The 26,842-nt window shown below is 54.1% G+C and overlaps 45 non-coding genes across 45 annotated transcripts; all 45 read left to right on the top strand.

Annotated features, from left to right (window-relative positions):
• Window positions 1-314: 314 nt before the first annotated feature.
• Trnal-uag (transfer RNA leucine (anticodon UAG)) lies at window positions 315-396 on the top strand. The gene has a single exon. It is a non-coding gene; the product is annotated as a tRNA-Leu (tRNA).
• Window positions 397-841: 445 nt separating this feature from the next.
• On the top strand, window positions 842-913 carry Trnae-cuc (transfer RNA glutamic acid (anticodon CUC)). Its single transcript has one exon. It is a non-coding gene; the product is annotated as a tRNA-Glu (tRNA).
• Window positions 914-1,293: 380 nt separating this feature from the next.
• Trnah-gug (transfer RNA histidin (anticodon GUG)) lies at window positions 1,294-1,365 on the top strand. The gene has a single exon. It is a non-coding gene; the product is annotated as a tRNA-His (tRNA).
• A 735-nt stretch (window positions 1,366-2,100) lies between these two features.
• Window positions 2,101-2,182, top strand: Trnal-uag (transfer RNA leucine (anticodon UAG)). Its single transcript has one exon. It is a non-coding gene; the product is annotated as a tRNA-Leu (tRNA).
• A 445-nt stretch (window positions 2,183-2,627) lies between these two features.
• Window positions 2,628-2,699, top strand: Trnae-cuc (transfer RNA glutamic acid (anticodon CUC)). Its single transcript has one exon. It is a non-coding gene; the product is annotated as a tRNA-Glu (tRNA).
• Window positions 2,700-3,079: 380 nt separating this feature from the next.
• Trnah-gug (transfer RNA histidin (anticodon GUG)) lies at window positions 3,080-3,151 on the top strand. The gene has a single exon. It is a non-coding gene; the product is annotated as a tRNA-His (tRNA).
• Window positions 3,152-3,886: 735 nt separating this feature from the next.
• Trnal-uag (transfer RNA leucine (anticodon UAG)) lies at window positions 3,887-3,968 on the top strand. The gene has a single exon. It is a non-coding gene; the product is annotated as a tRNA-Leu (tRNA).
• Window positions 3,969-4,413: 445 nt separating this feature from the next.
• On the top strand, window positions 4,414-4,485 carry Trnae-cuc (transfer RNA glutamic acid (anticodon CUC)). The gene has a single exon. It is a non-coding gene; the product is annotated as a tRNA-Glu (tRNA).
• Window positions 4,486-4,865: 380 nt separating this feature from the next.
• Window positions 4,866-4,937, top strand: Trnah-gug (transfer RNA histidin (anticodon GUG)). The gene has a single exon. It is a non-coding gene; the product is annotated as a tRNA-His (tRNA).
• A 735-nt stretch (window positions 4,938-5,672) lies between these two features.
• Window positions 5,673-5,754, top strand: Trnal-uag (transfer RNA leucine (anticodon UAG)). Its single transcript has one exon. It is a non-coding gene; the product is annotated as a tRNA-Leu (tRNA).
• Window positions 5,755-6,199: 445 nt separating this feature from the next.
• Trnae-cuc (transfer RNA glutamic acid (anticodon CUC)) lies at window positions 6,200-6,271 on the top strand. Its single transcript has one exon. It is a non-coding gene; the product is annotated as a tRNA-Glu (tRNA).
• Window positions 6,272-6,651: 380 nt separating this feature from the next.
• Trnah-gug (transfer RNA histidin (anticodon GUG)) lies at window positions 6,652-6,723 on the top strand. The gene has a single exon. It is a non-coding gene; the product is annotated as a tRNA-His (tRNA).
• A 735-nt stretch (window positions 6,724-7,458) lies between these two features.
• Window positions 7,459-7,540, top strand: Trnal-uag (transfer RNA leucine (anticodon UAG)). Its single transcript has one exon. It is a non-coding gene; the product is annotated as a tRNA-Leu (tRNA).
• A 445-nt stretch (window positions 7,541-7,985) lies between these two features.
• Trnae-cuc (transfer RNA glutamic acid (anticodon CUC)) lies at window positions 7,986-8,057 on the top strand. Its single transcript has one exon. It is a non-coding gene; the product is annotated as a tRNA-Glu (tRNA).
• A 380-nt stretch (window positions 8,058-8,437) lies between these two features.
• Trnah-gug (transfer RNA histidin (anticodon GUG)) lies at window positions 8,438-8,509 on the top strand. The gene has a single exon. It is a non-coding gene; the product is annotated as a tRNA-His (tRNA).
• Window positions 8,510-9,244: 735 nt separating this feature from the next.
• Window positions 9,245-9,326, top strand: Trnal-uag (transfer RNA leucine (anticodon UAG)). The gene has a single exon. It is a non-coding gene; the product is annotated as a tRNA-Leu (tRNA).
• A 445-nt stretch (window positions 9,327-9,771) lies between these two features.
• Trnae-cuc (transfer RNA glutamic acid (anticodon CUC)) lies at window positions 9,772-9,843 on the top strand. The gene has a single exon. It is a non-coding gene; the product is annotated as a tRNA-Glu (tRNA).
• A 380-nt stretch (window positions 9,844-10,223) lies between these two features.
• On the top strand, window positions 10,224-10,295 carry Trnah-gug (transfer RNA histidin (anticodon GUG)). Its single transcript has one exon. It is a non-coding gene; the product is annotated as a tRNA-His (tRNA).
• A 735-nt stretch (window positions 10,296-11,030) lies between these two features.
• Trnal-uag (transfer RNA leucine (anticodon UAG)) lies at window positions 11,031-11,112 on the top strand. The gene has a single exon. It is a non-coding gene; the product is annotated as a tRNA-Leu (tRNA).
• Window positions 11,113-11,557: 445 nt separating this feature from the next.
• Window positions 11,558-11,629, top strand: Trnae-cuc (transfer RNA glutamic acid (anticodon CUC)). The gene has a single exon. It is a non-coding gene; the product is annotated as a tRNA-Glu (tRNA).
• A 380-nt stretch (window positions 11,630-12,009) lies between these two features.
• Window positions 12,010-12,081, top strand: Trnah-gug (transfer RNA histidin (anticodon GUG)). Its single transcript has one exon. It is a non-coding gene; the product is annotated as a tRNA-His (tRNA).
• A 735-nt stretch (window positions 12,082-12,816) lies between these two features.
• Trnal-uag (transfer RNA leucine (anticodon UAG)) lies at window positions 12,817-12,898 on the top strand. Its single transcript has one exon. It is a non-coding gene; the product is annotated as a tRNA-Leu (tRNA).
• Window positions 12,899-13,343: 445 nt separating this feature from the next.
• Trnae-cuc (transfer RNA glutamic acid (anticodon CUC)) lies at window positions 13,344-13,415 on the top strand. The gene has a single exon. It is a non-coding gene; the product is annotated as a tRNA-Glu (tRNA).
• Window positions 13,416-13,795: 380 nt separating this feature from the next.
• Trnah-gug (transfer RNA histidin (anticodon GUG)) lies at window positions 13,796-13,867 on the top strand. Its single transcript has one exon. It is a non-coding gene; the product is annotated as a tRNA-His (tRNA).
• A 735-nt stretch (window positions 13,868-14,602) lies between these two features.
• Window positions 14,603-14,684, top strand: Trnal-uag (transfer RNA leucine (anticodon UAG)). The gene has a single exon. It is a non-coding gene; the product is annotated as a tRNA-Leu (tRNA).
• A 445-nt stretch (window positions 14,685-15,129) lies between these two features.
• Trnae-cuc (transfer RNA glutamic acid (anticodon CUC)) lies at window positions 15,130-15,201 on the top strand. Its single transcript has one exon. It is a non-coding gene; the product is annotated as a tRNA-Glu (tRNA).
• Window positions 15,202-15,581: 380 nt separating this feature from the next.
• Window positions 15,582-15,653, top strand: Trnah-gug (transfer RNA histidin (anticodon GUG)). The gene has a single exon. It is a non-coding gene; the product is annotated as a tRNA-His (tRNA).
• A 735-nt stretch (window positions 15,654-16,388) lies between these two features.
• Window positions 16,389-16,470, top strand: Trnal-uag (transfer RNA leucine (anticodon UAG)). The gene has a single exon. It is a non-coding gene; the product is annotated as a tRNA-Leu (tRNA).
• Window positions 16,471-16,915: 445 nt separating this feature from the next.
• On the top strand, window positions 16,916-16,987 carry Trnae-cuc (transfer RNA glutamic acid (anticodon CUC)). The gene has a single exon. It is a non-coding gene; the product is annotated as a tRNA-Glu (tRNA).
• Window positions 16,988-17,367: 380 nt separating this feature from the next.
• Trnah-gug (transfer RNA histidin (anticodon GUG)) lies at window positions 17,368-17,439 on the top strand. Its single transcript has one exon. It is a non-coding gene; the product is annotated as a tRNA-His (tRNA).
• Window positions 17,440-18,174: 735 nt separating this feature from the next.
• Trnal-uag (transfer RNA leucine (anticodon UAG)) lies at window positions 18,175-18,256 on the top strand. Its single transcript has one exon. It is a non-coding gene; the product is annotated as a tRNA-Leu (tRNA).
• Window positions 18,257-18,701: 445 nt separating this feature from the next.
• Trnae-cuc (transfer RNA glutamic acid (anticodon CUC)) lies at window positions 18,702-18,773 on the top strand. Its single transcript has one exon. It is a non-coding gene; the product is annotated as a tRNA-Glu (tRNA).
• Window positions 18,774-19,153: 380 nt separating this feature from the next.
• On the top strand, window positions 19,154-19,225 carry Trnah-gug (transfer RNA histidin (anticodon GUG)). The gene has a single exon. It is a non-coding gene; the product is annotated as a tRNA-His (tRNA).
• Window positions 19,226-19,960: 735 nt separating this feature from the next.
• On the top strand, window positions 19,961-20,042 carry Trnal-uag (transfer RNA leucine (anticodon UAG)). The gene has a single exon. It is a non-coding gene; the product is annotated as a tRNA-Leu (tRNA).
• A 445-nt stretch (window positions 20,043-20,487) lies between these two features.
• On the top strand, window positions 20,488-20,559 carry Trnae-cuc (transfer RNA glutamic acid (anticodon CUC)). Its single transcript has one exon. It is a non-coding gene; the product is annotated as a tRNA-Glu (tRNA).
• A 380-nt stretch (window positions 20,560-20,939) lies between these two features.
• On the top strand, window positions 20,940-21,011 carry Trnah-gug (transfer RNA histidin (anticodon GUG)). The gene has a single exon. It is a non-coding gene; the product is annotated as a tRNA-His (tRNA).
• A 735-nt stretch (window positions 21,012-21,746) lies between these two features.
• On the top strand, window positions 21,747-21,828 carry Trnal-uag (transfer RNA leucine (anticodon UAG)). The gene has a single exon. It is a non-coding gene; the product is annotated as a tRNA-Leu (tRNA).
• A 445-nt stretch (window positions 21,829-22,273) lies between these two features.
• On the top strand, window positions 22,274-22,345 carry Trnae-cuc (transfer RNA glutamic acid (anticodon CUC)). The gene has a single exon. It is a non-coding gene; the product is annotated as a tRNA-Glu (tRNA).
• A 380-nt stretch (window positions 22,346-22,725) lies between these two features.
• On the top strand, window positions 22,726-22,797 carry Trnah-gug (transfer RNA histidin (anticodon GUG)). The gene has a single exon. It is a non-coding gene; the product is annotated as a tRNA-His (tRNA).
• A 735-nt stretch (window positions 22,798-23,532) lies between these two features.
• On the top strand, window positions 23,533-23,614 carry Trnal-uag (transfer RNA leucine (anticodon UAG)). The gene has a single exon. It is a non-coding gene; the product is annotated as a tRNA-Leu (tRNA).
• Window positions 23,615-24,059: 445 nt separating this feature from the next.
• Window positions 24,060-24,131, top strand: Trnae-cuc (transfer RNA glutamic acid (anticodon CUC)). Its single transcript has one exon. It is a non-coding gene; the product is annotated as a tRNA-Glu (tRNA).
• A 380-nt stretch (window positions 24,132-24,511) lies between these two features.
• On the top strand, window positions 24,512-24,583 carry Trnah-gug (transfer RNA histidin (anticodon GUG)). The gene has a single exon. It is a non-coding gene; the product is annotated as a tRNA-His (tRNA).
• A 735-nt stretch (window positions 24,584-25,318) lies between these two features.
• On the top strand, window positions 25,319-25,400 carry Trnal-uag (transfer RNA leucine (anticodon UAG)). The gene has a single exon. It is a non-coding gene; the product is annotated as a tRNA-Leu (tRNA).
• Window positions 25,401-25,845: 445 nt separating this feature from the next.
• On the top strand, window positions 25,846-25,917 carry Trnae-cuc (transfer RNA glutamic acid (anticodon CUC)). Its single transcript has one exon. It is a non-coding gene; the product is annotated as a tRNA-Glu (tRNA).
• Window positions 25,918-26,297: 380 nt separating this feature from the next.
• Window positions 26,298-26,369, top strand: Trnah-gug (transfer RNA histidin (anticodon GUG)). Its single transcript has one exon. It is a non-coding gene; the product is annotated as a tRNA-His (tRNA).
• Window positions 26,370-26,842: the final 473 nt, after the last annotated feature.

Genomic DNA, 26,842 nt, shown 5'->3' with positions numbered 1-26,842 from the left:
AGCTCACATATGTTTGACACATGGAGCATTCTAGCTCCGCCTGACAGTTACAGCTACGATAATTTAGTGGTTACGGAAAGCCCAGGTTCGAAACCTGGTCACGGCACGAAAACGTCTCTTGACGCTGTCTCCTTAACTGCGACAGCTACAGACAAGTGGCGTCGCTACCATGCGGCGGGCACGGCTTTTTCTTGCTGTGGATGGCCTAAAGGGACGCTTCCAGTGGGAGAGCAGTGGAAATACATGCCAAGATACTTCCATTTCGAAGTGATCTTTGTAGTACAAAGGAAACGTTTTGCCGCTGCTGCTGCAACGGTAACGTGGCCGAGCGGTCTAAGGCGCTGGTTTTAGGCACCAGTCTCTTCGGAGGCGTGGGTTCGAATCCCACCGTTGCCACTTTTTACGTCTCATTTTTGTGCCGTTGCGGTGTGTTCTCGTGGGGTAGGACGCAGCTCTTGTGACGCGCGTGTTGTGTAGGTAGCGTGGCCGAGCGGTCTAAGGCGCTGGTGTCAGGCACCATTCTCTTCGGAGGCGTGGGTTCCAATCCCACAGCTGCCAAGCGTGTAATGTCTCCTGTGTCGAAGGCAGATGCACTCATTGCCCGCAAAGGAAGCAGCACAACAAGGCGTGAGCGTCTGCTTGGTGAATGGTCGTAGAACAGTGCGTGGTGCAACGACAGCATTTGTAGGCACCTTTTGCTCTCATCATTGCTGGCGTTCGTCTCCACGAAATGCGTCCGGAGCACGCCGTTCTATAACGCGAGAGAGTGGATTTTTTACAGTTGTCGTCAGTTAACCGTGCGTGGCTGCTGCGTTCGCTGGAAAGAGCACTGCCGTCGTTATCCGGTGTGGTCTAGTGGCTAGGATACCTGGCTCTCACCCAGGAGGCCCGGGTTCGATTCCCGGTACCGGAATTGCGCGTTTTTGTTGCTCCTCTTATGCGACTTGTCTCGACTTTGCTCGACTGACGCTACGCTGACGCGTGCAGAAAGCTACGTTAAGTATGATTCACGGCAACACCTGACGGCGAGAGAGATGAAGCGTCTATCCACTTGTTATCCAGCCACATACCTGTAGTCAAGAGGCTTGGGGGACTGCAAGACATTGCCACGGAGGTGAATGCAGCTAACCACTGTAGTTAGTGTCCTGACAGCGCAGGCACGTTCATTTGCTCGTATACATGTGATGGAGACCGTGTCTGACACTGCTGTGGCGTACACCTTGGCCTAGGCTTTGCTGGGTATCGCCACTTGCATTCCAGCCAGCTGCCTTCGCGGGCGCCTCCGTGGCCATGGCCGTGATCGTCTAGTGGTTAGGACATTGCGTTGTGGCCGCAATAACCCAGGTTCGAATTCTGGTCACGGCAATTTTGAAAGTTTTGCCTTGCTGCCGTTGCAATGACGAGTACTCGAAATGACAGTACTCTCTTGATTTTTTCACTCGTGTTCCGCAGGCCGCAGTTTGCACTACCACTTCATCCCCAACACGTAATGTCGCCTCCCAGAGCGCAGACGTCCGCTGCTCTCTGTAGTCGAAAAGGGCAGTTGTTTGAAGTGCGATGGATGAGCAGCCAGTCCCAGCAGAACAGGAAGCTGTGGCGTGCACTGTTTGTACAAATGCTAGGAACACTGGCGCACCAAGCAGCGCATGTAGCGTGGCCGAGCGCTTTAAGGCGCTGGTTTAAGGCACCAGTCTCTCTGTTGGCGCGGTTTCGAGTCCTGTAGCTGTCGGGGGTTTCGCTGTGATCGCGTTAACCTGCCGCTTTTTCTTCAAGTGTAACCTCCTTGAGCTCACATATGTTTGACACATGGAGCATTCTAGCTCCGCCTGACAGTTACAGCTACGATAATTTAGTGGTTACGGAAAGCCCAGGTTCGAAACCTGGTCACGGCACGAAAACGTCTCTTGACGCTGTCTCCTTAACTGCGACAGCTACAGACAAGTGGCGTCGCTACCATGCGGCGGGCACGGCTTTTTCTTGCTGTGGATGGCCTAAAGGGACGCTTCCAGTGGGAGAGCAGTGGAAATACATGCCAAGATACTTCCATTTCGAAGTGATCTTTGTAGTACAAAGGAAACGTTTTGCCGCTGCTGCTGCAACGGTAACGTGGCCGAGCGGTCTAAGGCGCTGGTTTTAGGCACCAGTCTCTTCGGAGGCGTGGGTTCGAATCCCACCGTTGCCACTTTTTACGTCTCATTTTTGTGCCGTTGCGGTGTGTTCTCGTGGGGTAGGACGCAGCTCTTGTGACGCGCGTGTTGTGTAGGTAGCGTGGCCGAGCGGTCTAAGGCGCTGGTGTCAGGCACCATTCTCTTCGGAGGCGTGGGTTCCAATCCCACAGCTGCCAAGCGTGTAATGTCTCCTGTGTCGAAGGCAGATGCACTCATTGCCCGCAAAGGAAGCAGCACAACAAGGCGTGAGCGTCTGCTTGGTGAATGGTCGTAGAACAGTGCGTGGTGCAACGACAGCATTTGTAGGCACCTTTTGCTCTCATCATTGCTGGCGTTCGTCTCCACGAAATGCGTCCGGAGCACGCCGTTCTATAACGCGAGAGAGTGGATTTTTTACAGTTGTCGTCAGTTAACCGTGCGTGGCTGCTGCGTTCGCTGGAAAGAGCACTGCCGTCGTTATCCGGTGTGGTCTAGTGGCTAGGATACCTGGCTCTCACCCAGGAGGCCCGGGTTCGATTCCCGGTACCGGAATTGCGCGTTTTTGTTGCTCCTCTTATGCGACTTGTCTCGACTTTGCTCGACTGACGCTACGCTGACGCGTGCAGAAAGCTACGTTAAGTATGATTCACGGCAACACCTGACGGCGAGAGAGATGAAGCGTCTATCCACTTGTTATCCAGCCACATACCTGTAGTCAAGAGGCTTGGGGGACTGCAAGACATTGCCACGGAGGTGAATGCAGCTAACCACTGTAGTTAGTGTCCTGACAGCGCAGGCACGTTCATTTGCTCGTATACATGTGATGGAGACCGTGTCTGACACTGCTGTGGCGTACACCTTGGCCTAGGCTTTGCTGGGTATCGCCACTTGCATTCCAGCCAGCTGCCTTCGCGGGCGCCTCCGTGGCCATGGCCGTGATCGTCTAGTGGTTAGGACATTGCGTTGTGGCCGCAATAACCCAGGTTCGAATTCTGGTCACGGCAATTTTGAAAGTTTTGCCTTGCTGCCGTTGCAATGACGAGTACTCGAAATGACAGTACTCTCTTGATTTTTTCACTCGTGTTCCGCAGGCCGCAGTTTGCACTACCACTTCATCCCCAACACGTAATGTCGCCTCCCAGAGCGCAGACGTCCGCTGCTCTCTGTAGTCGAAAAGGGCAGTTGTTTGAAGTGCGATGGATGAGCAGCCAGTCCCAGCAGAACAGGAAGCTGTGGCGTGCACTGTTTGTACAAATGCTAGGAACACTGGCGCACCAAGCAGCGCATGTAGCGTGGCCGAGCGCTTTAAGGCGCTGGTTTAAGGCACCAGTCTCTCTGTTGGCGCGGTTTCGAGTCCTGTAGCTGTCGGGGGTTTCGCTGTGATCGCGTTAACCTGCCGCTTTTTCTTCAAGTGTAACCTCCTTGAGCTCACATATGTTTGACACATGGAGCATTCTAGCTCCGCCTGACAGTTACAGCTACGATAATTTAGTGGTTACGGAAAGCCCAGGTTCGAAACCTGGTCACGGCACGAAAACGTCTCTTGACGCTGTCTCCTTAACTGCGACAGCTACAGACAAGTGGCGTCGCTACCATGCGGCGGGCACGGCTTTTTCTTGCTGTGGATGGCCTAAAGGGACGCTTCCAGTGGGAGAGCAGTGGAAATACATGCCAAGATACTTCCATTTCGAAGTGATCTTTGTAGTACAAAGGAAACGTTTTGCCGCTGCTGCTGCAACGGTAACGTGGCCGAGCGGTCTAAGGCGCTGGTTTTAGGCACCAGTCTCTTCGGAGGCGTGGGTTCGAATCCCACCGTTGCCACTTTTTACGTCTCATTTTTGTGCCGTTGCGGTGTGTTCTCGTGGGGTAGGACGCAGCTCTTGTGACGCGCGTGTTGTGTAGGTAGCGTGGCCGAGCGGTCTAAGGCGCTGGTGTCAGGCACCATTCTCTTCGGAGGCGTGGGTTCCAATCCCACAGCTGCCAAGCGTGTAATGTCTCCTGTGTCGAAGGCAGATGCACTCATTGCCCGCAAAGGAAGCAGCACAACAAGGCGTGAGCGTCTGCTTGGTGAATGGTCGTAGAACAGTGCGTGGTGCAACGACAGCATTTGTAGGCACCTTTTGCTCTCATCATTGCTGGCGTTCGTCTCCACGAAATGCGTCCGGAGCACGCCGTTCTATAACGCGAGAGAGTGGATTTTTTACAGTTGTCGTCAGTTAACCGTGCGTGGCTGCTGCGTTCGCTGGAAAGAGCACTGCCGTCGTTATCCGGTGTGGTCTAGTGGCTAGGATACCTGGCTCTCACCCAGGAGGCCCGGGTTCGATTCCCGGTACCGGAATTGCGCGTTTTTGTTGCTCCTCTTATGCGACTTGTCTCGACTTTGCTCGACTGACGCTACGCTGACGCGTGCAGAAAGCTACGTTAAGTATGATTCACGGCAACACCTGACGGCGAGAGAGATGAAGCGTCTATCCACTTGTTATCCAGCCACATACCTGTAGTCAAGAGGCTTGGGGGACTGCAAGACATTGCCACGGAGGTGAATGCAGCTAACCACTGTAGTTAGTGTCCTGACAGCGCAGGCACGTTCATTTGCTCGTATACATGTGATGGAGACCGTGTCTGACACTGCTGTGGCGTACACCTTGGCCTAGGCTTTGCTGGGTATCGCCACTTGCATTCCAGCCAGCTGCCTTCGCGGGCGCCTCCGTGGCCATGGCCGTGATCGTCTAGTGGTTAGGACATTGCGTTGTGGCCGCAATAACCCAGGTTCGAATTCTGGTCACGGCAATTTTGAAAGTTTTGCCTTGCTGCCGTTGCAATGACGAGTACTCGAAATGACAGTACTCTCTTGATTTTTTCACTCGTGTTCCGCAGGCCGCAGTTTGCACTACCACTTCATCCCCAACACGTAATGTCGCCTCCCAGAGCGCAGACGTCCGCTGCTCTCTGTAGTCGAAAAGGGCAGTTGTTTGAAGTGCGATGGATGAGCAGCCAGTCCCAGCAGAACAGGAAGCTGTGGCGTGCACTGTTTGTACAAATGCTAGGAACACTGGCGCACCAAGCAGCGCATGTAGCGTGGCCGAGCGCTTTAAGGCGCTGGTTTAAGGCACCAGTCTCTCTGTTGGCGCGGTTTCGAGTCCTGTAGCTGTCGGGGGTTTCGCTGTGATCGCGTTAACCTGCCGCTTTTTCTTCAAGTGTAACCTCCTTGAGCTCACATATGTTTGACACATGGAGCATTCTAGCTCCGCCTGACAGTTACAGCTACGATAATTTAGTGGTTACGGAAAGCCCAGGTTCGAAACCTGGTCACGGCACGAAAACGTCTCTTGACGCTGTCTCCTTAACTGCGACAGCTACAGACAAGTGGCGTCGCTACCATGCGGCGGGCACGGCTTTTTCTTGCTGTGGATGGCCTAAAGGGACGCTTCCAGTGGGAGAGCAGTGGAAATACATGCCAAGATACTTCCATTTCGAAGTGATCTTTGTAGTACAAAGGAAACGTTTTGCCGCTGCTGCTGCAACGGTAACGTGGCCGAGCGGTCTAAGGCGCTGGTTTTAGGCACCAGTCTCTTCGGAGGCGTGGGTTCGAATCCCACCGTTGCCACTTTTTACGTCTCATTTTTGTGCCGTTGCGGTGTGTTCTCGTGGGGTAGGACGCAGCTCTTGTGACGCGCGTGTTGTGTAGGTAGCGTGGCCGAGCGGTCTAAGGCGCTGGTGTCAGGCACCATTCTCTTCGGAGGCGTGGGTTCCAATCCCACAGCTGCCAAGCGTGTAATGTCTCCTGTGTCGAAGGCAGATGCACTCATTGCCCGCAAAGGAAGCAGCACAACAAGGCGTGAGCGTCTGCTTGGTGAATGGTCGTAGAACAGTGCGTGGTGCAACGACAGCATTTGTAGGCACCTTTTGCTCTCATCATTGCTGGCGTTCGTCTCCACGAAATGCGTCCGGAGCACGCCGTTCTATAACGCGAGAGAGTGGATTTTTTACAGTTGTCGTCAGTTAACCGTGCGTGGCTGCTGCGTTCGCTGGAAAGAGCACTGCCGTCGTTATCCGGTGTGGTCTAGTGGCTAGGATACCTGGCTCTCACCCAGGAGGCCCGGGTTCGATTCCCGGTACCGGAATTGCGCGTTTTTGTTGCTCCTCTTATGCGACTTGTCTCGACTTTGCTCGACTGACGCTACGCTGACGCGTGCAGAAAGCTACGTTAAGTATGATTCACGGCAACACCTGACGGCGAGAGAGATGAAGCGTCTATCCACTTGTTATCCAGCCACATACCTGTAGTCAAGAGGCTTGGGGGACTGCAAGACATTGCCACGGAGGTGAATGCAGCTAACCACTGTAGTTAGTGTCCTGACAGCGCAGGCACGTTCATTTGCTCGTATACATGTGATGGAGACCGTGTCTGACACTGCTGTGGCGTACACCTTGGCCTAGGCTTTGCTGGGTATCGCCACTTGCATTCCAGCCAGCTGCCTTCGCGGGCGCCTCCGTGGCCATGGCCGTGATCGTCTAGTGGTTAGGACATTGCGTTGTGGCCGCAATAACCCAGGTTCGAATTCTGGTCACGGCAATTTTGAAAGTTTTGCCTTGCTGCCGTTGCAATGACGAGTACTCGAAATGACAGTACTCTCTTGATTTTTTCACTCGTGTTCCGCAGGCCGCAGTTTGCACTACCACTTCATCCCCAACACGTAATGTCGCCTCCCAGAGCGCAGACGTCCGCTGCTCTCTGTAGTCGAAAAGGGCAGTTGTTTGAAGTGCGATGGATGAGCAGCCAGTCCCAGCAGAACAGGAAGCTGTGGCGTGCACTGTTTGTACAAATGCTAGGAACACTGGCGCACCAAGCAGCGCATGTAGCGTGGCCGAGCGCTTTAAGGCGCTGGTTTAAGGCACCAGTCTCTCTGTTGGCGCGGTTTCGAGTCCTGTAGCTGTCGGGGGTTTCGCTGTGATCGCGTTAACCTGCCGCTTTTTCTTCAAGTGTAACCTCCTTGAGCTCACATATGTTTGACACATGGAGCATTCTAGCTCCGCCTGACAGTTACAGCTACGATAATTTAGTGGTTACGGAAAGCCCAGGTTCGAAACCTGGTCACGGCACGAAAACGTCTCTTGACGCTGTCTCCTTAACTGCGACAGCTACAGACAAGTGGCGTCGCTACCATGCGGCGGGCACGGCTTTTTCTTGCTGTGGATGGCCTAAAGGGACGCTTCCAGTGGGAGAGCAGTGGAAATACATGCCAAGATACTTCCATTTCGAAGTGATCTTTGTAGTACAAAGGAAACGTTTTGCCGCTGCTGCTGCAACGGTAACGTGGCCGAGCGGTCTAAGGCGCTGGTTTTAGGCACCAGTCTCTTCGGAGGCGTGGGTTCGAATCCCACCGTTGCCACTTTTTACGTCTCATTTTTGTGCCGTTGCGGTGTGTTCTCGTGGGGTAGGACGCAGCTCTTGTGACGCGCGTGTTGTGTAGGTAGCGTGGCCGAGCGGTCTAAGGCGCTGGTGTCAGGCACCATTCTCTTCGGAGGCGTGGGTTCCAATCCCACAGCTGCCAAGCGTGTAATGTCTCCTGTGTCGAAGGCAGATGCACTCATTGCCCGCAAAGGAAGCAGCACAACAAGGCGTGAGCGTCTGCTTGGTGAATGGTCGTAGAACAGTGCGTGGTGCAACGACAGCATTTGTAGGCACCTTTTGCTCTCATCATTGCTGGCGTTCGTCTCCACGAAATGCGTCCGGAGCACGCCGTTCTATAACGCGAGAGAGTGGATTTTTTACAGTTGTCGTCAGTTAACCGTGCGTGGCTGCTGCGTTCGCTGGAAAGAGCACTGCCGTCGTTATCCGGTGTGGTCTAGTGGCTAGGATACCTGGCTCTCACCCAGGAGGCCCGGGTTCGATTCCCGGTACCGGAATTGCGCGTTTTTGTTGCTCCTCTTATGCGACTTGTCTCGACTTTGCTCGACTGACGCTACGCTGACGCGTGCAGAAAGCTACGTTAAGTATGATTCACGGCAACACCTGACGGCGAGAGAGATGAAGCGTCTATCCACTTGTTATCCAGCCACATACCTGTAGTCAAGAGGCTTGGGGGACTGCAAGACATTGCCACGGAGGTGAATGCAGCTAACCACTGTAGTTAGTGTCCTGACAGCGCAGGCACGTTCATTTGCTCGTATACATGTGATGGAGACCGTGTCTGACACTGCTGTGGCGTACACCTTGGCCTAGGCTTTGCTGGGTATCGCCACTTGCATTCCAGCCAGCTGCCTTCGCGGGCGCCTCCGTGGCCATGGCCGTGATCGTCTAGTGGTTAGGACATTGCGTTGTGGCCGCAATAACCCAGGTTCGAATTCTGGTCACGGCAATTTTGAAAGTTTTGCCTTGCTGCCGTTGCAATGACGAGTACTCGAAATGACAGTACTCTCTTGATTTTTTCACTCGTGTTCCGCAGGCCGCAGTTTGCACTACCACTTCATCCCCAACACGTAATGTCGCCTCCCAGAGCGCAGACGTCCGCTGCTCTCTGTAGTCGAAAAGGGCAGTTGTTTGAAGTGCGATGGATGAGCAGCCAGTCCCAGCAGAACAGGAAGCTGTGGCGTGCACTGTTTGTACAAATGCTAGGAACACTGGCGCACCAAGCAGCGCATGTAGCGTGGCCGAGCGCTTTAAGGCGCTGGTTTAAGGCACCAGTCTCTCTGTTGGCGCGGTTTCGAGTCCTGTAGCTGTCGGGGGTTTCGCTGTGATCGCGTTAACCTGCCGCTTTTTCTTCAAGTGTAACCTCCTTGAGCTCACATATGTTTGACACATGGAGCATTCTAGCTCCGCCTGACAGTTACAGCTACGATAATTTAGTGGTTACGGAAAGCCCAGGTTCGAAACCTGGTCACGGCACGAAAACGTCTCTTGACGCTGTCTCCTTAACTGCGACAGCTACAGACAAGTGGCGTCGCTACCATGCGGCGGGCACGGCTTTTTCTTGCTGTGGATGGCCTAAAGGGACGCTTCCAGTGGGAGAGCAGTGGAAATACATGCCAAGATACTTCCATTTCGAAGTGATCTTTGTAGTACAAAGGAAACGTTTTGCCGCTGCTGCTGCAACGGTAACGTGGCCGAGCGGTCTAAGGCGCTGGTTTTAGGCACCAGTCTCTTCGGAGGCGTGGGTTCGAATCCCACCGTTGCCACTTTTTACGTCTCATTTTTGTGCCGTTGCGGTGTGTTCTCGTGGGGTAGGACGCAGCTCTTGTGACGCGCGTGTTGTGTAGGTAGCGTGGCCGAGCGGTCTAAGGCGCTGGTGTCAGGCACCATTCTCTTCGGAGGCGTGGGTTCCAATCCCACAGCTGCCAAGCGTGTAATGTCTCCTGTGTCGAAGGCAGATGCACTCATTGCCCGCAAAGGAAGCAGCACAACAAGGCGTGAGCGTCTGCTTGGTGAATGGTCGTAGAACAGTGCGTGGTGCAACGACAGCATTTGTAGGCACCTTTTGCTCTCATCATTGCTGGCGTTCGTCTCCACGAAATGCGTCCGGAGCACGCCGTTCTATAACGCGAGAGAGTGGATTTTTTACAGTTGTCGTCAGTTAACCGTGCGTGGCTGCTGCGTTCGCTGGAAAGAGCACTGCCGTCGTTATCCGGTGTGGTCTAGTGGCTAGGATACCTGGCTCTCACCCAGGAGGCCCGGGTTCGATTCCCGGTACCGGAATTGCGCGTTTTTGTTGCTCCTCTTATGCGACTTGTCTCGACTTTGCTCGACTGACGCTACGCTGACGCGTGCAGAAAGCTACGTTAAGTATGATTCACGGCAACACCTGACGGCGAGAGAGATGAAGCGTCTATCCACTTGTTATCCAGCCACATACCTGTAGTCAAGAGGCTTGGGGGACTGCAAGACATTGCCACGGAGGTGAATGCAGCTAACCACTGTAGTTAGTGTCCTGACAGCGCAGGCACGTTCATTTGCTCGTATACATGTGATGGAGACCGTGTCTGACACTGCTGTGGCGTACACCTTGGCCTAGGCTTTGCTGGGTATCGCCACTTGCATTCCAGCCAGCTGCCTTCGCGGGCGCCTCCGTGGCCATGGCCGTGATCGTCTAGTGGTTAGGACATTGCGTTGTGGCCGCAATAACCCAGGTTCGAATTCTGGTCACGGCAATTTTGAAAGTTTTGCCTTGCTGCCGTTGCAATGACGAGTACTCGAAATGACAGTACTCTCTTGATTTTTTCACTCGTGTTCCGCAGGCCGCAGTTTGCACTACCACTTCATCCCCAACACGTAATGTCGCCTCCCAGAGCGCAGACGTCCGCTGCTCTCTGTAGTCGAAAAGGGCAGTTGTTTGAAGTGCGATGGATGAGCAGCCAGTCCCAGCAGAACAGGAAGCTGTGGCGTGCACTGTTTGTACAAATGCTAGGAACACTGGCGCACCAAGCAGCGCATGTAGCGTGGCCGAGCGCTTTAAGGCGCTGGTTTAAGGCACCAGACTCTCTGTTGGCGCGGTTTCGAGTCCTGTAGCTGTCGGGGGTTTCGCTGTGATCGCGTTAACCTGCCGCTTTTTCTTCAAGTGTAACCTCCTTGAGCTCACATATGTTTGACACATGGAGCATTCTAGCTCCGCCTGACAGTTACAGCTACGATAATTTAGTGGTTACGGAAAGCCCAGGTTCGAAACCTGGTCACGGCACGAAAACGTCTCTTGACGCTGTCTCCTTAACTGCGACAGCTACAGACAAGTGGCGTCGCTACCATGCGGCGGGCACGGCTTTTTCTTGCTGTGGATGGCCTAAAGGGACGCTTCCAGTGGGAGAGCAGTGGAAATACATGCCAAGATACTTCCATTTCGAAGTGATCTTTGTAGTACAAAGGAAACGTTTTGCCGCTGCTGCTGCAACGGTAACGTGGCCGAGCGGTCTAAGGCGCTGGTTTTAGGCACCAGTCTCTTCGGAGGCGTGGGTTCGAATCCCACCGTTGCCACTTTTTACGTCTCATTTTTGTGCCGTTGCGGTGTGTTCTCGTGGGGTAGGACGCAGCTCTTGTGACGCGCGTGTTGTGTAGGTAGCGTGGCCGAGCGGTCTAAGGCGCTGGTGTCAGGCACCATTCTCTTCGGAGGCGTGGGTTCCAATCCCACAGCTGCCAAGCGTGTAATGTCTCCTGTGTCGAAGGCAGATGCACTCATTGCCCGCAAAGGAAGCAGCACAACAAGGCGTGAGCGTCTGCTTGGTGAATGGTCGTAGAACAGTGCGTGGTGCAACGACAGCATTTGTAGGCACCTTTTGCTCTCATCATTGCTGGCGTTCGTCTCCACGAAATGCGTCCGGAGCACGCCGTTCTATAACGCGAGAGAGTGGATTTTTTACAGTTGTCGTCAGTTAACCGTGCGTGGCTGCTGCGTTCGCTGGAAAGAGCACTGCCGTCGTTATCCGGTGTGGTCTAGTGGCTAGGATACCTGGCTCTCACCCAGGAGGCCCGGGTTCGATTCCCGGTACCGGAATTGCGCGTTTTTGTTGCTCCTCTTATGCGACTTGTCTCGACTTTGCTCGACTGACGCTACGCTGACGCGTGCAGAAAGCTACGTTAAGTATGATTCACGGCAACACCTGACGGCGAGAGAGATGAAGCGTCTATCCACTTGTTATCCAGCCACATACCTGTAGTCAAGAGGCTTGGGGGACTGCAAGACATTGCCACGGAGGTGAATGCAGCTAACCACTGTAGTTAGTGTCCTGACAGCGCAGGCACGTTCATTTGCTCGTATACATGTGATGGAGACCGTGTCTGACACTGCTGTGGCGTACACCTTGGCCTAGGCTTTGCTGGGTATCGCCACTTGCATTCCAGCCAGCTGCCTTCGCGGGCGCCTCCGTGGCCATGGCCGTGATCGTCTAGTGGTTAGGACATTGCGTTGTGGCCGCAATAACCCAGGTTCGAATTCTGGTCACGGCAATTTTGAAAGTTTTGCCTTGCTGCCGTTGCAATGACGAGTACTCGAAATGACAGTACTCTCTTGATTTTTTCACTCGTGTTCCGCAGGCCGCAGTTTGCACTACCACTTCATCCCCAACACGTAATGTCGCCTCCCAGAGCGCAGACGTCCGCTGCTCTCTGTAGTCGAAAAGGGCAGTTGTTTGAAGTGCGATGGATGAGCAGCCAGTCCCAGCAGAACAGGAAGCTGTGGCGTGCACTGTTTGTACAAATGCTAGGAACACTGGCGCACCAAGCAGCGCATGTAGCGTGGCCGAGCGCTTTAAGGCGCTGGTTTAAGGCACCAGTCTCTCTGTTGGCGCGGTTTCGAGTCCTGTAGCTGTCGGGGGTTTCGCTGTGATCGCGTTAACCTGCCGCTTTTTCTTCAAGTGTAACCTCCTTGAGCTCACATATGTTTGACACATGGAGCATTCTAGCTCCGCCTGACAGTTACAGCTACGATAATTTAGTGGTTACGGAAAGCCCAGGTTCGAAACCTGGTCACGGCACGAAAACGTCTCTTGACGCTGTCTCCTTAACTGCGACAGCTACAGACAAGTGGCGTCGCTACCATGCGGCGGGCACGGCTTTTTCTTGCTGTGGATGGCCTAAAGGGACGCTTCCAGTGGGAGAGCAGTGGAAATACATGCCAAGATACTTCCATTTCGAAGTGATCTTTGTAGTACAAAGGAAACGTTTTGCCGCTGCTGCTGCAACGGTAACGTGGCCGAGCGGTCTAAGGCGCTGGTTTTAGGCACCAGTCTCTTCGGAGGCGTGGGTTCGAATCCCACCGTTGCCACTTTTTACGTCTCATTTTTGTGCCGTTGCGGTGTGTTCTCGTGGGGTAGGACGCAGCTCTTGTGACGCGCGTGTTGTGTAGGTAGCGTGGCCGAGCGGTCTAAGGCGCTGGTGTCAGGCACCATTCTCTTCGGAGGCGTGGGTTCCAATCCCACAGCTGCCAAGCGTGTAATGTCTCCTGTGTCGAAGGCAGATGCACTCATTGCCCGCAAAGGAAGCAGCACAACAAGGCGTGAGCGTCTGCTTGGTGAATGGTCGTAGAACAGTGCGTGGTGCAACGACAGCATTTGTAGGCACCTTTTGCTCTCATCATTGCTGGCGTTCGTCTCCACGAAATGCGTCCGGAGCACGCCGTTCTATAACGCGAGAGAGTGGATTTTTTACAGTTGTCGTCAGTTAACCGTGCGTGGCTGCTGCGTTCGCTGGAAAGAGCACTGCCGTCGTTATCCGGTGTGGTCTAGTGGCTAGGATACCTGGCTCTCACCCAGGAGGCCCGGGTTCGATTCCCGGTACCGGAATTGCGCGTTTTTGTTGCTCCTCTTATGCGACTTGTCTCGACTTTGCTCGACTGACGCTACGCTGACGCGTGCAGAAAGCTACGTTAAGTATGATTCACGGCAACACCTGACGGCGAGAGAGATGAAGCGTCTATCCACTTGTTATCCAGCCACATACCTGTAGTCAAGAGGCTTGGGGGACTGCAAGACATTGCCACGGAGGTGAATGCAGCTAACCACTGTAGTTAGTGTCCTGACAGCGCAGGCACGTTCATTTGCTCGTATACATGTGATGGAGACCGTGTCTGACACTGCTGTGGCGTACACCTTGGCCTAGGCTTTGCTGGGTATCGCCACTTGCATTCCAGCCAGCTGCCTTCGCGGGCGCCTCCGTGGCCATGGCCGTGATCGTCTAGTGGTTAGGACATTGCGTTGTGGCCGCAATAACCCAGGTTCGAATTCTGGTCACGGCAATTTTGAAAGTTTTGCCTTGCTGCCGTTGCAATGACGAGTACTCGAAATGACAGTACTCTCTTGATTTTTTCACTCGTGTTCCGCAGGCCGCAGTTTGCACTACCACTTCATCCCCAACACGTAATGTCGCCTCCCAGAGCGCAGACGTCCGCTGCTCTCTGTAGTCGAAAAGGGCAGTTGTTTGAAGTGCGATGGATGAGCAGCCAGTCCCAGCAGAACAGGAAGCTGTGGCGTGCACTGTTTGTACAAATGCTAGGAACACTGGCGCACCAAGCAGCGCATGTAGCGTGGCCGAGCGCTTTAAGGCGCTGGTTTAAGGCACCAGTCTCTCTGTTGGCGCGGTTTCGAGTCCTGTAGCTGTCGGGGGTTTCGCTGTGATCGCGTTAACCTGCCGCTTTTTCTTCAAGTGTAACCTCCTTGAGCTCACATATGTTTGACACATGGAGCATTCTAGCTCCGCCTGACAGTTACAGCTACGATAATTTAGTGGTTACGGAAAGCCCAGGTTCGAAACCTGGTCACGGCACGAAAACGTCTCTTGACGCTGTCTCCTTAACTGCGACAGCTACAGACAAGTGGCGTCGCTACCATGCGGCGGGCACGGCTTTTTCTTGCTGTGGATGGCCTAAAGGGACGCTTCCAGTGGGAGAGCAGTGGAAATACATGCCAAGATACTTCCATTTCGAAGTGATCTTTGTAGTACAAAGGAAACGTTTTGCCGCTGCTGCTGCAACGGTAACGTGGCCGAGCGGTCTAAGGCGCTGGTTTTAGGCACCAGTCTCTTCGGAGGCGTGGGTTCGAATCCCACCGTTGCCACTTTTTACGTCTCATTTTTGTGCCGTTGCGGTGTGTTCTCGTGGGGTAGGACGCAGCTCTTGTGACGCGCGTGTTGTGTAGGTAGCGTGGCCGAGCGGTCTAAGGCGCTGGTGTCAGGCACCATTCTCTTCGGAGGCGTGGGTTCCAATCCCACAGCTGCCAAGCGTGTAATGTCTCCTGTGTCGAAGGCAGATGCACTCATTGCCCGCAAAGGAAGCAGCACAACAAGGCGTGAGCGTCTGCTTGGTGAATGGTCGTAGAACAGTGCGTGGTGCAACGACAGCATTTGTAGGCACCTTTTGCTCTCATCATTGCTGGCGTTCGTCTCCACGAAATGCGTCCGGAGCACGCCGTTCTATAACGCGAGAGAGTGGATTTTTTACAGTTGTCGTCAGTTAACCGTGCGTGGCTGCTGCGTTCGCTGGAAAGAGCACTGCCGTCGTTATCCGGTGTGGTCTAGTGGCTAGGATACCTGGCTCTCACCCAGGAGGCCCGGGTTCGATTCCCGGTACCGGAATTGCGCGTTTTTGTTGCTCCTCTTATGCGACTTGTCTCGACTTTGCTCGACTGACGCTACGCTGACGCGTGCAGAAAGCTACGTTAAGTATGATTCACGGCAACACCTGACGGCGAGAGAGATGAAGCGTCTATCCACTTGTTATCCAGCCACATACCTGTAGTCAAGAGGCTTGGGGGACTGCAAGACATTGCCACGGAGGTGAATGCAGCTAACCACTGTAGTTAGTGTCCTGACAGCGCAGGCACGTTCATTTGCTCGTATACATGTGATGGAGACCGTGTCTGACACTGCTGTGGCGTACACCTTGGCCTAGGCTTTGCTGGGTATCGCCACTTGCATTCCAGCCAGCTGCCTTCGCGGGCGCCTCCGTGGCCATGGCCGTGATCGTCTAGTGGTTAGGACATTGCGTTGTGGCCGCAATAACCCAGGTTCGAATTCTGGTCACGGCAATTTTGAAAGTTTTGCCTTGCTGCCGTTGCAATGACGAGTACTCGAAATGACAGTACTCTCTTGATTTTTTCACTCGTGTTCCGCAGGCCGCAGTTTGCACTACCACTTCATCCCCAACACGTAATGTCGCCTCCCAGAGCGCAGACGTCCGCTGCTCTCTGTAGTCGAAAAGGGCAGTTGTTTGAAGTGCGATGGATGAGCAGCCAGTCCCAGCAGAACAGGAAGCTGTGGCGTGCACTGTTTGTACAAATGCTAGGAACACTGGCGCACCAAGCAGCGCATGTAGCGTGGCCGAGCGCTTTAAGGCGCTGGTTTAAGGCACCAGACTCTCTGTTGGCGCGGTTTCGAGTCCTGTAGCTGTCGGGGGTTTCGCTGTGATCGCGTTAACCTGCCGCTTTTTCTTCAAGTGTAACCTCCTTGAGCTCACATATGTTTGACACATGGAGCATTCTAGCTCCGCCTGACAGTTACAGCTACGATAATTTAGTGGTTACGGAAAGCCCAGGTTCGAAACCTGGTCACGGCACGAAAACGTCTCTTGACGCTGTCTCCTTAACTGCGACAGCTACAGACAAGTGGCGTCGCTACCATGCGGCGGGCACGGCTTTTTCTTGCTGTGGATGGCCTAAAGGGACGCTTCCAGTGGGAGAGCAGTGGAAATACATGCCAAGATACTTCCATTTCGAAGTGATCTTTGTAGTACAAAGGAAACGTTTTGCCGCTGCTGCTGCAACGGTAACGTGGCCGAGCGGTCTAAGGCGCTGGTTTTAGGCACCAGTCTCTTCGGAGGCGTGGGTTCGAATCCCACCGTTGCCACTTTTTACGTCTCATTTTTGTGCCGTTGCGGTGTGTTCTCGTGGGGTAGGACGCAGCTCTTGTGACGCGCGTGTTGTGTAGGTAGCGTGGCCGAGCGGTCTAAGGCGCTGGTGTCAGGCACCATTCTCTTCGGAGGCGTGGGTTCCAATCCCACAGCTGCCAAGCGTGTAATGTCTCCTGTGTCGAAGGCAGATGCACTCATTGCCCGCAAAGGAAGCAGCACAACAAGGCGTGAGCGTCTGCTTGGTGAATGGTCGTAGAACAGTGCGTGGTGCAACGACAGCATTTGTAGGCACCTTTTGCTCTCATCATTGCTGGCGTTCGTCTCCACGAAATGCGTCCGGAGCACGCCGTTCTATAACGCGAGAGAGTGGATTTTTTACAGTTGTCGTCAGTTAACCGTGCGTGGCTGCTGCGTTCGCTGGAAAGAGCACTGCCGTCGTTATCCGGTGTGGTCTAGTGGCTAGGATACCTGGCTCTCACCCAGGAGGCCCGGGTTCGATTCCCGGTACCGGAATTGCGCGTTTTTGTTGCTCCTCTTATGCGACTTGTCTCGACTTTGCTCGACTGACGCTACGCTGACGCGTGCAGAAAGCTACGTTAAGTATGATTCACGGCAACACCTGACGGCGAGAGAGATGAAGCGTCTATCCACTTGTTATCCAGCCACATACCTGTAGTCAAGAGGCTTGGGGGACTGCAAGACATTGCCACGGAGGTGAATGCAGCTAACCACTGTAGTTAGTGTCCTGACAGCGCAGGCACGTTCATTTGCTCGTATACATGTGATGGAGACCGTGTCTGACACTGCTGTGGCGTACACCTTGGCCTAGGCTTTGCTGGGTATCGCCACTTGCATTCCAGCCAGCTGCCTTCGCGGGCGCCTCCGTGGCCATGGCCGTGATCGTCTAGTGGTTAGGACATTGCGTTGTGGCCGCAATAACCCAGGTTCGAATTCTGGTCACGGCAATTTTGAAAGTTTTGCCTTGCTGCCGTTGCAATGACGAGTACTCGAAATGACAGTACTCTCTTGATTTTTTCACTCGTGTTCCGCAGGCCGCAGTTTGCACTACCACTTCATCCCCAACACGTAATGTCGCCTCCCAGAGCGCAGACGTCCGCTGCTCTCTGTAGTCGAAAAGGGCAGTTGTTTGAAGTGCGATGGATGAGCAGCCAGTCCCAGCAGAACAGGAAGCTGTGGCGTGCACTGTTTGTACAAATGCTAGGAACACTGGCGCACCAAGCAGCGCATGTAGCGTGGCCGAGCGCTTTAAGGCGCTGGTTTAAGGCACCAGTCTCTCTGTTGGCGCGGTTTCGAGTCCTGTAGCTGTCGGGGGTTTCGCTGTGATCGCGTTAACCTGCCGCTTTTTCTTCAAGTGTAACCTCCTTGAGCTCACATATGTTTGACACATGGAGCATTCTAGCTCCGCCTGACAGTTACAGCTACGATAATTTAGTGGTTACGGAAAGCCCAGGTTCGAAACCTGGTCACGGCACGAAAACGTCTCTTGACGCTGTCTCCTTAACTGCGACAGCTACAGACAAGTGGCGTCGCTACCATGCGGCGGGCACGGCTTTTTCTTGCTGTGGATGGCCTAAAGGGACGCTTCCAGTGGGAGAGCAGTGGAAATACATGCCAAGATACTTCCATTTCGAAGTGATCTTTGTAGTACAAAGGAAACGTTTTGCCGCTGCTGCTGCAACGGTAACGTGGCCGAGCGGTCTAAGGCGCTGGTTTTAGGCACCAGTCTCTTCGGAGGCGTGGGTTCGAATCCCACCGTTGCCACTTTTTACGTCTCATTTTTGTGCCGTTGCGGTGTGTTCTCGTGGGGTAGGACGCAGCTCTTGTGACGCGCGTGTTGTGTAGGTAGCGTGGCCGAGCGGTCTAAGGCGCTGGTGTCAGGCACCATTCTCTTCGGAGGCGTGGGTTCCAATCCCACAGCTGCCAAGCGTGTAATGTCTCCTGTGTCGAAGGCAGATGCACTCATTGCCCGCAAAGGAAGCAGCACAACAAGGCGTGAGCGTCTGCTTGGTGAATGGTCGTAGAACAGTGCGTGGTGCAACGACAGCATTTGTAGGCACCTTTTGCTCTCATCATTGCTGGCGTTCGTCTCCACGAAATGCGTCCGGAGCACGCCGTTCTATAACGCGAGAGAGTGGATTTTTTACAGTTGTCGTCAGTTAACCGTGCGTGGCTGCTGCGTTCGCTGGAAAGAGCACTGCCGTCGTTATCCGGTGTGGTCTAGTGGCTAGGATACCTGGCTCTCACCCAGGAGGCCCGGGTTCGATTCCCGGTACCGGAATTGCGCGTTTTTGTTGCTCCTCTTATGCGACTTGTCTCGACTTTGCTCGACTGACGCTACGCTGACGCGTGCAGAAAGCTACGTTAAGTATGATTCACGGCAACACCTGACGGCGAGAGAGATGAAGCGTCTATCCACTTGTTATCCAGCCACATACCTGTAGTCAAGAGGCTTGGGGGACTGCAAGACATTGCCACGGAGGTGAATGCAGCTAACCACTGTAGTTAGTGTCCTGACAGCGCAGGCACGTTCATTTGCTCGTATACATGTGATGGAGACCGTGTCTGACACTGCTGTGGCGTACACCTTGGCCTAGGCTTTGCTGGGTATCGCCACTTGCATTCCAGCCAGCTGCCTTCGCGGGCGCCTCCGTGGCCATGGCCGTGATCGTCTAGTGGTTAGGACATTGCGTTGTGGCCGCAATAACCCAGGTTCGAATTCTGGTCACGGCAATTTTGAAAGTTTTGCCTTGCTGCCGTTGCAATGACGAGTACTCGAAATGACAGTACTCTCTTGATTTTTTCACTCGTGTTCCGCAGGCCGCAGTTTGCACTACCACTTCATCCCCAACACGTAATGTCGCCTCCCAGAGCGCAGACGTCCGCTGCTCTCTGTAGTCGAAAAGGGCAGTTGTTTGAAGTGCGATGGATGAGCAGCCAGTCCCAGCAGAACAGGAAGCTGTGGCGTGCACTGTTTGTACAAATGCTAGGAACACTGGCGCACCAAGCAGCGCATGTAGCGTGGCCGAGCGCTTTAAGGCGCTGGTTTAAGGCACCAGTCTCTCTGTTGGCGCGGTTTCGAGTCCTGTAGCTGTCGGGGGTTTCGCTGTGATCGCGTTAACCTGCCGCTTTTTCTTCAAGTGTAACCTCCTTGAGCTCACATATGTTTGACACATGGAGCATTCTAGCTCCGCCTGACAGTTACAGCTACGATAATTTAGTGGTTACGGAAAGCCCAGGTTCGAAACCTGGTCACGGCACGAAAACGTCTCTTGACGCTGTCTCCTTAACTGCGACAGCTACAGACAAGTGGCGTCGCTACCATGCGGCGGGCACGGCTTTTTCTTGCTGTGGATGGCCTAAAGGGACGCTTCCAGTGGGAGAGCAGTGGAAATACATGCCAAGATACTTCCATTTCGAAGTGATCTTTGTAGTACAAAGGAAACGTTTTGCCGCTGCTGCTGCAACGGTAACGTGGCCGAGCGGTCTAAGGCGCTGGTTTTAGGCACCAGTCTCTTCGGAGGCGTGGGTTCGAATCCCACCGTTGCCACTTTTTACGTCTCATTTTTGTGCCGTTGCGGTGTGTTCTCGTGGGGTAGGACGCAGCTCTTGTGACGCGCGTGTTGTGTAGGTAGCGTGGCCGAGCGGTCTAAGGCGCTGGTGTCAGGCACCATTCTCTTCGGAGGCGTGGGTTCCAATCCCACAGCTGCCAAGCGTGTAATGTCTCCTGTGTCGAAGGCAGATGCACTCATTGCCCGCAAAGGAAGCAGCACAACAAGGCGTGAGCGTCTGCTTGGTGAATGGTCGTAGAACAGTGCGTGGTGCAACGACAGCATTTGTAGGCACCTTTTGCTCTCATCATTGCTGGCGTTCGTCTCCACGAAATGCGTCCGGAGCACGCCGTTCTATAACGCGAGAGAGTGGATTTTTTACAGTTGTCGTCAGTTAACCGTGCGTGGCTGCTGCGTTCGCTGGAAAGAGCACTGCCGTCGTTATCCGGTGTGGTCTAGTGGCTAGGATACCTGGCTCTCACCCAGGAGGCCCGGGTTCGATTCCCGGTACCGGAATTGCGCGTTTTTGTTGCTCCTCTTATGCGACTTGTCTCGACTTTGCTCGACTGACGCTACGCTGACGCGTGCAGAAAGCTACGTTAAGTATGATTCACGGCAACACCTGACGGCGAGAGAGATGAAGCGTCTATCCACTTGTTATCCAGCCACATACCTGTAGTCAAGAGGCTTGGGGGACTGCAAGACATTGCCACGGAGGTGAATGCAGCTAACCACTGTAGTTAGTGTCCTGACAGCGCAGGCACGTTCATTTGCTCGTATACATGTGATGGAGACCGTGTCTGACACTGCTGTGGCGTACACCTTGGCCTAGGCTTTGCTGGGTATCGCCACTTGCATTCCAGCCAGCTGCCTTCGCGGGCGCCTCCGTGGCCATGGCCGTGATCGTCTAGTGGTTAGGACATTGCGTTGTGGCCGCAATAACCCAGGTTCGAATTCTGGTCACGGCAATTTTGAAAGTTTTGCCTTGCTGCCGTTGCAATGACGAGTACTCGAAATGACAGTACTCTCTTGATTTTTTCACTCGTGTTCCGCAGGCCGCAGTTTGCACTACCACTTCATCCCCAACACGTAATGTCGCCTCCCAGAGCGCAGACGTCCGCTGCTCTCTGTAGTCGAAAAGGGCAGTTGTTTGAAGTGCGATGGATGAGCAGCCAGTCCCAGCAGAACAGGAAGCTGTGGCGTGCACTGTTTGTACAAATGCTAGGAACACTGGCGCACCAAGCAGCGCATGTAGCGTGGCCGAGCGCTTTAAGGCGCTGGTTTAAGGCACCAGTCTCTCTGTTGGCGCGGTTTCGAGTCCTGTAGCTGTCGGGGGTTTCGCTGTGATCGCGTTAACCTGCCGCTTTTTCTTCAAGTGTAACCTCCTTGAGCTCACATATGTTTGACACATGGAGCATTCTAGCTCCGCCTGACAGTTACAGCTACGATAATTTAGTGGTTACGGAAAGCCCAGGTTCGAAACCTGGTCACGGCACGAAAACGTCTCTTGACGCTGTCTCCTTAACTGCGACAGCTACAGACAAGTGGCGTCGCTACCATGCGGCGGGCACGGCTTTTTCTTGCTGTGGATGGCCTAAAGGGACGCTTCCAGTGGGAGAGCAGTGGAAATACATGCCAAGATACTTCCATTTCGAAGTGATCTTTGTAGTACAAAGGAAACGTTTTGCCGCTGCTGCTGCAACGGTAACGTGGCCGAGCGGTCTAAGGCGCTGGTTTTAGGCACCAGTCTCTTCGGAGGCGTGGGTTCGAATCCCACCGTTGCCACTTTTTACGTCTCATTTTTGTGCCGTTGCGGTGTGTTCTCGTGGGGTAGGACGCAGCTCTTGTGACGCGCGTGTTGTGTAGGTAGCGTGGCCGAGCGGTCTAAGGCGCTGGTGTCAGGCACCATTCTCTTCGGAGGCGTGGGTTCCAATCCCACAGCTGCCAAGCGTGTAATGTCTCCTGTGTCGAAGGCAGATGCACTCATTGCCCGCAAAGGAAGCAGCACAACAAGGCGTGAGCGTCTGCTTGGTGAATGGTCGTAGAACAGTGCGTGGTGCAACGACAGCATTTGTAGGCACCTTTTGCTCTCATCATTGCTGGCGTTCGTCTCCACGAAATGCGTCCGGAGCACGCCGTTCTATAACGCGAGAGAGTGGATTTTTTACAGTTGTCGTCAGTTAACCGTGCGTGGCTGCTGCGTTCGCTGGAAAGAGCACTGCCGTCGTTATCCGGTGTGGTCTAGTGGCTAGGATACCTGGCTCTCACCCAGGAGGCCCGGGTTCGATTCCCGGTACCGGAATTGCGCGTTTTTGTTGCTCCTCTTATGCGACTTGTCTCGACTTTGCTCGACTGACGCTACGCTGACGCGTGCAGAAAGCTACGTTAAGTATGATTCACGGCAACACCTGACGGCGAGAGAGATGAAGCGTCTATCCACTTGTTATCCAGCCACATACCTGTAGTCAAGAGGCTTGGGGGACTGCAAGACATTGCCACGGAGGTGAATGCAGCTAACCACTGTAGTTAGTGTCCTGACAGCGCAGGCACGTTCATTTGCTCGTATACATGTGATGGAGACCGTGTCTGACACTGCTGTGGCGTACACCTTGGCCTAGGCTTTGCTGGGTATCGCCACTTGCATTCCAGCCAGCTGCCTTCGCGGGCGCCTCCGTGGCCATGGCCGTGATCGTCTAGTGGTTAGGACATTGCGTTGTGGCCGCAATAACCCAGGTTCGAATTCTGGTCACGGCAATTTTGAAAGTTTTGCCTTGCTGCCGTTGCAATGACGAGTACTCGAAATGACAGTACTCTCTTGATTTTTTCACTCGTGTTCCGCAGGCCGCAGTTTGCACTACCACTTCATCCCCAACACGTAATGTCGCCTCCCAGAGCGCAGACGTCCGCTGCTCTCTGTAGTCGAAAAGGGCAGTTGTTTGAAGTGCGATGGATGAGCAGCCAGTCCCAGCAGAACAGGAAGCTGTGGCGTGCACTGTTTGTACAAATGCTAGGAACACTGGCGCACCAAGCAGCGCATGTAGCGTGGCCGAGCGCTTTAAGGCGCTGGTTTAAGGCACCAGTCTCTCTGTTGGCGCGGTTTCGAGTCCTGTAGCTGTCGGGGGTTTCGCTGTGATCGCGTTAACCTGCCGCTTTTTCTTCAAGTGTAACCTCCTTGAGCTCACATATGTTTGACACATGGAGCATTCTAGCTCCGCCTGACAGTTACAGCTACGATAATTTAGTGGTTACGGAAAGCCCAGGTTCGAAACCTGGTCACGGCACGAAAACGTCTCTTGACGCTGTCTCCTTAACTGCGACAGCTACAGACAAGTGGCGTCGCTACCATGCGGCGGGCACGGCTTTTTCTTGCTGTGGATGGCCTAAAGGGACGCTTCCAGTGGGAGAGCAGTGGAAATACATGCCAAGATACTTCCATTTCGAAGTGATCTTTGTAGTACAAAGGAAACGTTTTGCCGCTGCTGCTGCAACGGTAACGTGGCCGAGCGGTCTAAGGCGCTGGTTTTAGGCACCAGTCTCTTCGGAGGCGTGGGTTCGAATCCCACCGTTGCCACTTTTTACGTCTCATTTTTGTGCCGTTGCGGTGTGTTCTCGTGGGGTAGGACGCAGCTCTTGTGACGCGCGTGTTGTGTAGGTAGCGTGGCCGAGCGGTCTAAGGCGCTGGTGTCAGGCACCATTCTCTTCGGAGGCGTGGGTTCCAATCCCACAGCTGCCAAGCGTGTAATGTCTCCTGTGTCGAAGGCAGATGCACTCATTGCCCGCAAAGGAAGCAGCACAACAAGGCGTGAGCGTCTGCTTGGTGAATGGTCGTAGAACAGTGCGTGGTGCAACGACAGCATTTGTAGGCACCTTTTGCTCTCATCATTGCTGGCGTTCGTCTCCACGAAATGCGTCCGGAGCACGCCGTTCTATAACGCGAGAGAGTGGATTTTTTACAGTTGTCGTCAGTTAACCGTGCGTGGCTGCTGCGTTCGCTGGAAAGAGCACTGCCGTCGTTATCCGGTGTGGTCTAGTGGCTAGGATACCTGGCTCTCACCCAGGAGGCCCGGGTTCGATTCCCGGTACCGGAATTGCGCGTTTTTGTTGCTCCTCTTATGCGACTTGTCTCGACTTTGCTCGACTGACGCTACGCTGACGCGTGCAGAAAGCTACGTTAAGTATGATTCACGGCAACACCTGACGGCGAGAGAGATGAAGCGTCTATCCACTTGTTATCCAGCCACATACCTGTAGTCAAGAGGCTTGGGGGACTGCAAGACATTGCCACGGAGGTGAATGCAGCTAACCACTGTAGTTAGTGTCCTGACAGCGCAGGCACGTTCATTTGCTCGTATACATGTGATGGAGACCGTGTCTGACACTGCTGTGGCGTACACCTTGGCCTAGGCTTTGCTGGGTATCGCCACTTGCATTCCAGCCAGCTGCCTTCGCGGGCGCCTCCGTGGCCATGGCCGTGATCGTCTAGTGGTTAGGACATTGCGTTGTGGCCGCAATAACCCAGGTTCGAATTCTGGTCACGGCAATTTTGAAAGTTTTGCCTTGCTGCCGTTGCAATGACGAGTACTCGAAATGACAGTACTCTCTTGATTTTTTCACTCGTGTTCCGCAGGCCGCAGTTTGCACTACCACTTCATCCCCAACACGTAATGTCGCCTCCCAGAGCGCAGACGTCCGCTGCTCTCTGTAGTCGAAAAGGGCAGTTGTTTGAAGTGCGATGGATGAGCAGCCAGTCCCAGCAGAACAGGAAGCTGTGGCGTGCACTGTTTGTACAAATGCTAGGAACACTGGCGCACCAAGCAGCGCATGTAGCGTGGCCGAGCGCTTTAAGGCGCTGGTTTAAGGCACCAGTCTCTCTGTTGGCGCGGTTTCGAGTCCTGTAGCTGTCGGGGGTTTCGCTGTGATCGCGTTAACCTGCCGCTTTTTCTTCAAGTGTAACCTCCTTGAGCTCACATATGTTTGACACATGGAGCATTCTAGCTCCGCCTGACAGTTACAGCTACGATAATTTAGTGGTTACGGAAAGCCCAGGTTCGAAACCTGGTCACGGCACGAAAACGTCTCTTGACGCTGTCTCCTTAACTGCGACAGCTACAGACAAGTGGCGTCGCTACCATGCGGCGGGCACGGCTTTTTCTTGCTGTGGATGGCCTAAAGGGACGCTTCCAGTGGGAGAGCAGTGGAAATACATGCCAAGATACTTCCATTTCGAAGTGATCTTTGTAGTACAAAGGAAACGTTTTGCCGCTGCTGCTGCAACGGTAACGTGGCCGAGCGGTCTAAGGCGCTGGTTTTAGGCACCAGTCTCTTCGGAGGCGTGGGTTCGAATCCCACCGTTGCCACTTTTTACGTCTCATTTTTGTGCCGTTGCGGTGTGTTCTCGTGGGGTAGGACGCAGCTCTTGTGACGCGCGTGTTGTGTAGGTAGCGTGGCCGAGCGGTCTAAGGCGCTGGTGTCAGGCACCATTCTCTTCGGAGGCGTGGGTTCCAATCCCACAGCTGCCAAGCGTGTAATGTCTCCTGTGTCGAAGGCAGATGCACTCATTGCCCGCAAAGGAAGCAGCACAACAAGGCGTGAGCGTCTGCTTGGTGAATGGTCGTAGAACAGTGCGTGGTGCAACGACAGCATTTGTAGGCACCTTTTGCTCTCATCATTGCTGGCGTTCGTCTCCACGAAATGCGTCCGGAGCACGCCGTTCTATAACGCGAGAGAGTGGATTTTTTACAGTTGTCGTCAGTTAACCGTGCGTGGCTGCTGCGTTCGCTGGAAAGAGCACTGCCGTCGTTATCCGGTGTGGTCTAGTGGCTAGGATACCTGGCTCTCACCCAGGAGGCCCGGGTTCGATTCCCGGTACCGGAATTGCGCGTTTTTGTTGCTCCTCTTATGCGACTTGTCTCGACTTTGCTCGACTGACGCTACGCTGACGCGTGCAGAAAGCTACGTTAAGTATGATTCACGGCAACACCTGACGGCGAGAGAGATGAAGCGTCTATCCACTTGTTATCCAGCCACATACCTGTAGTCAAGAGGCTTGGGGGACTGCAAGACATTGCCACGGAGGTGAATGCAGCTAACCACTGTAGTTAGTGTCCTGACAGCGCAGGCACGTTCATTTGCTCGTATACATGTGATGGAGACCGTGTCTGACACTGCTGTGGCGTACACCTTGGCCTAGGCTTTGCTGGGTATCGCCACTTGCATTCCAGCCAGCTGCCTTCGCGGGCGCCTCCGTGGCCATGGCCGTGATCGTCTAGTGGTTAGGACATTGCGTTGTGGCCGCAATAACCCAGGTTCGAATTCTGGTCACGGCAATTTTGAAAGTTTTGCCTTGCTGCCGTTGCAATGACGAGTACTCGAAATGACAGTACTCTCTTGATTTTTTCACTCGTGTTCCGCAGGCCGCAGTTTGCACTACCACTTCATCCCCAACACGTAATGTCGCCTCCCAGAGCGCAGACGTCCGCTGCTCTCTGTAGTCGAAAAGGGCAGTTGTTTGAAGTGCGATGGATGAGCAGCCAGTCCCAGCAGAACAGGAAGCTGTGGCGTGCACTGTTTGTACAAATGCTAGGAACACTGGCGCACCAAGCAGCGCATGTAGCGTGGCCGAGCGCTTTAAGGCGCTGGTTTAAGGCACCAGACTCTCTGTTGGCGCGGTTTCGAGTCCTGTAGCTGTCGGGGGTTTCGCTGTGATCGCGTTAACCTGCCGCTTTTTCTTCAAGTGTAACCTCCTTGAGCTCACATATGTTTGACACATGGAGCATTCTAGCTCCGCCTGACAGTTACA

Source organism: Schistocerca serialis, unplaced genomic scaffold (assembly GCF_023864345.2).
Source record: "Schistocerca serialis cubense isolate TAMUIC-IGC-003099 unplaced genomic scaffold, iqSchSeri2.2 HiC_scaffold_949, whole genome shotgun sequence".
Lineage (NCBI taxonomy): Eukaryota > Metazoa > Arthropoda > Insecta > Orthoptera > Acrididae > Schistocerca > Schistocerca serialis.
The sequence above is the reverse complement of the archived record's forward strand: the minus strand, read 5'-3'. Positions and strand labels throughout refer to the sequence as shown.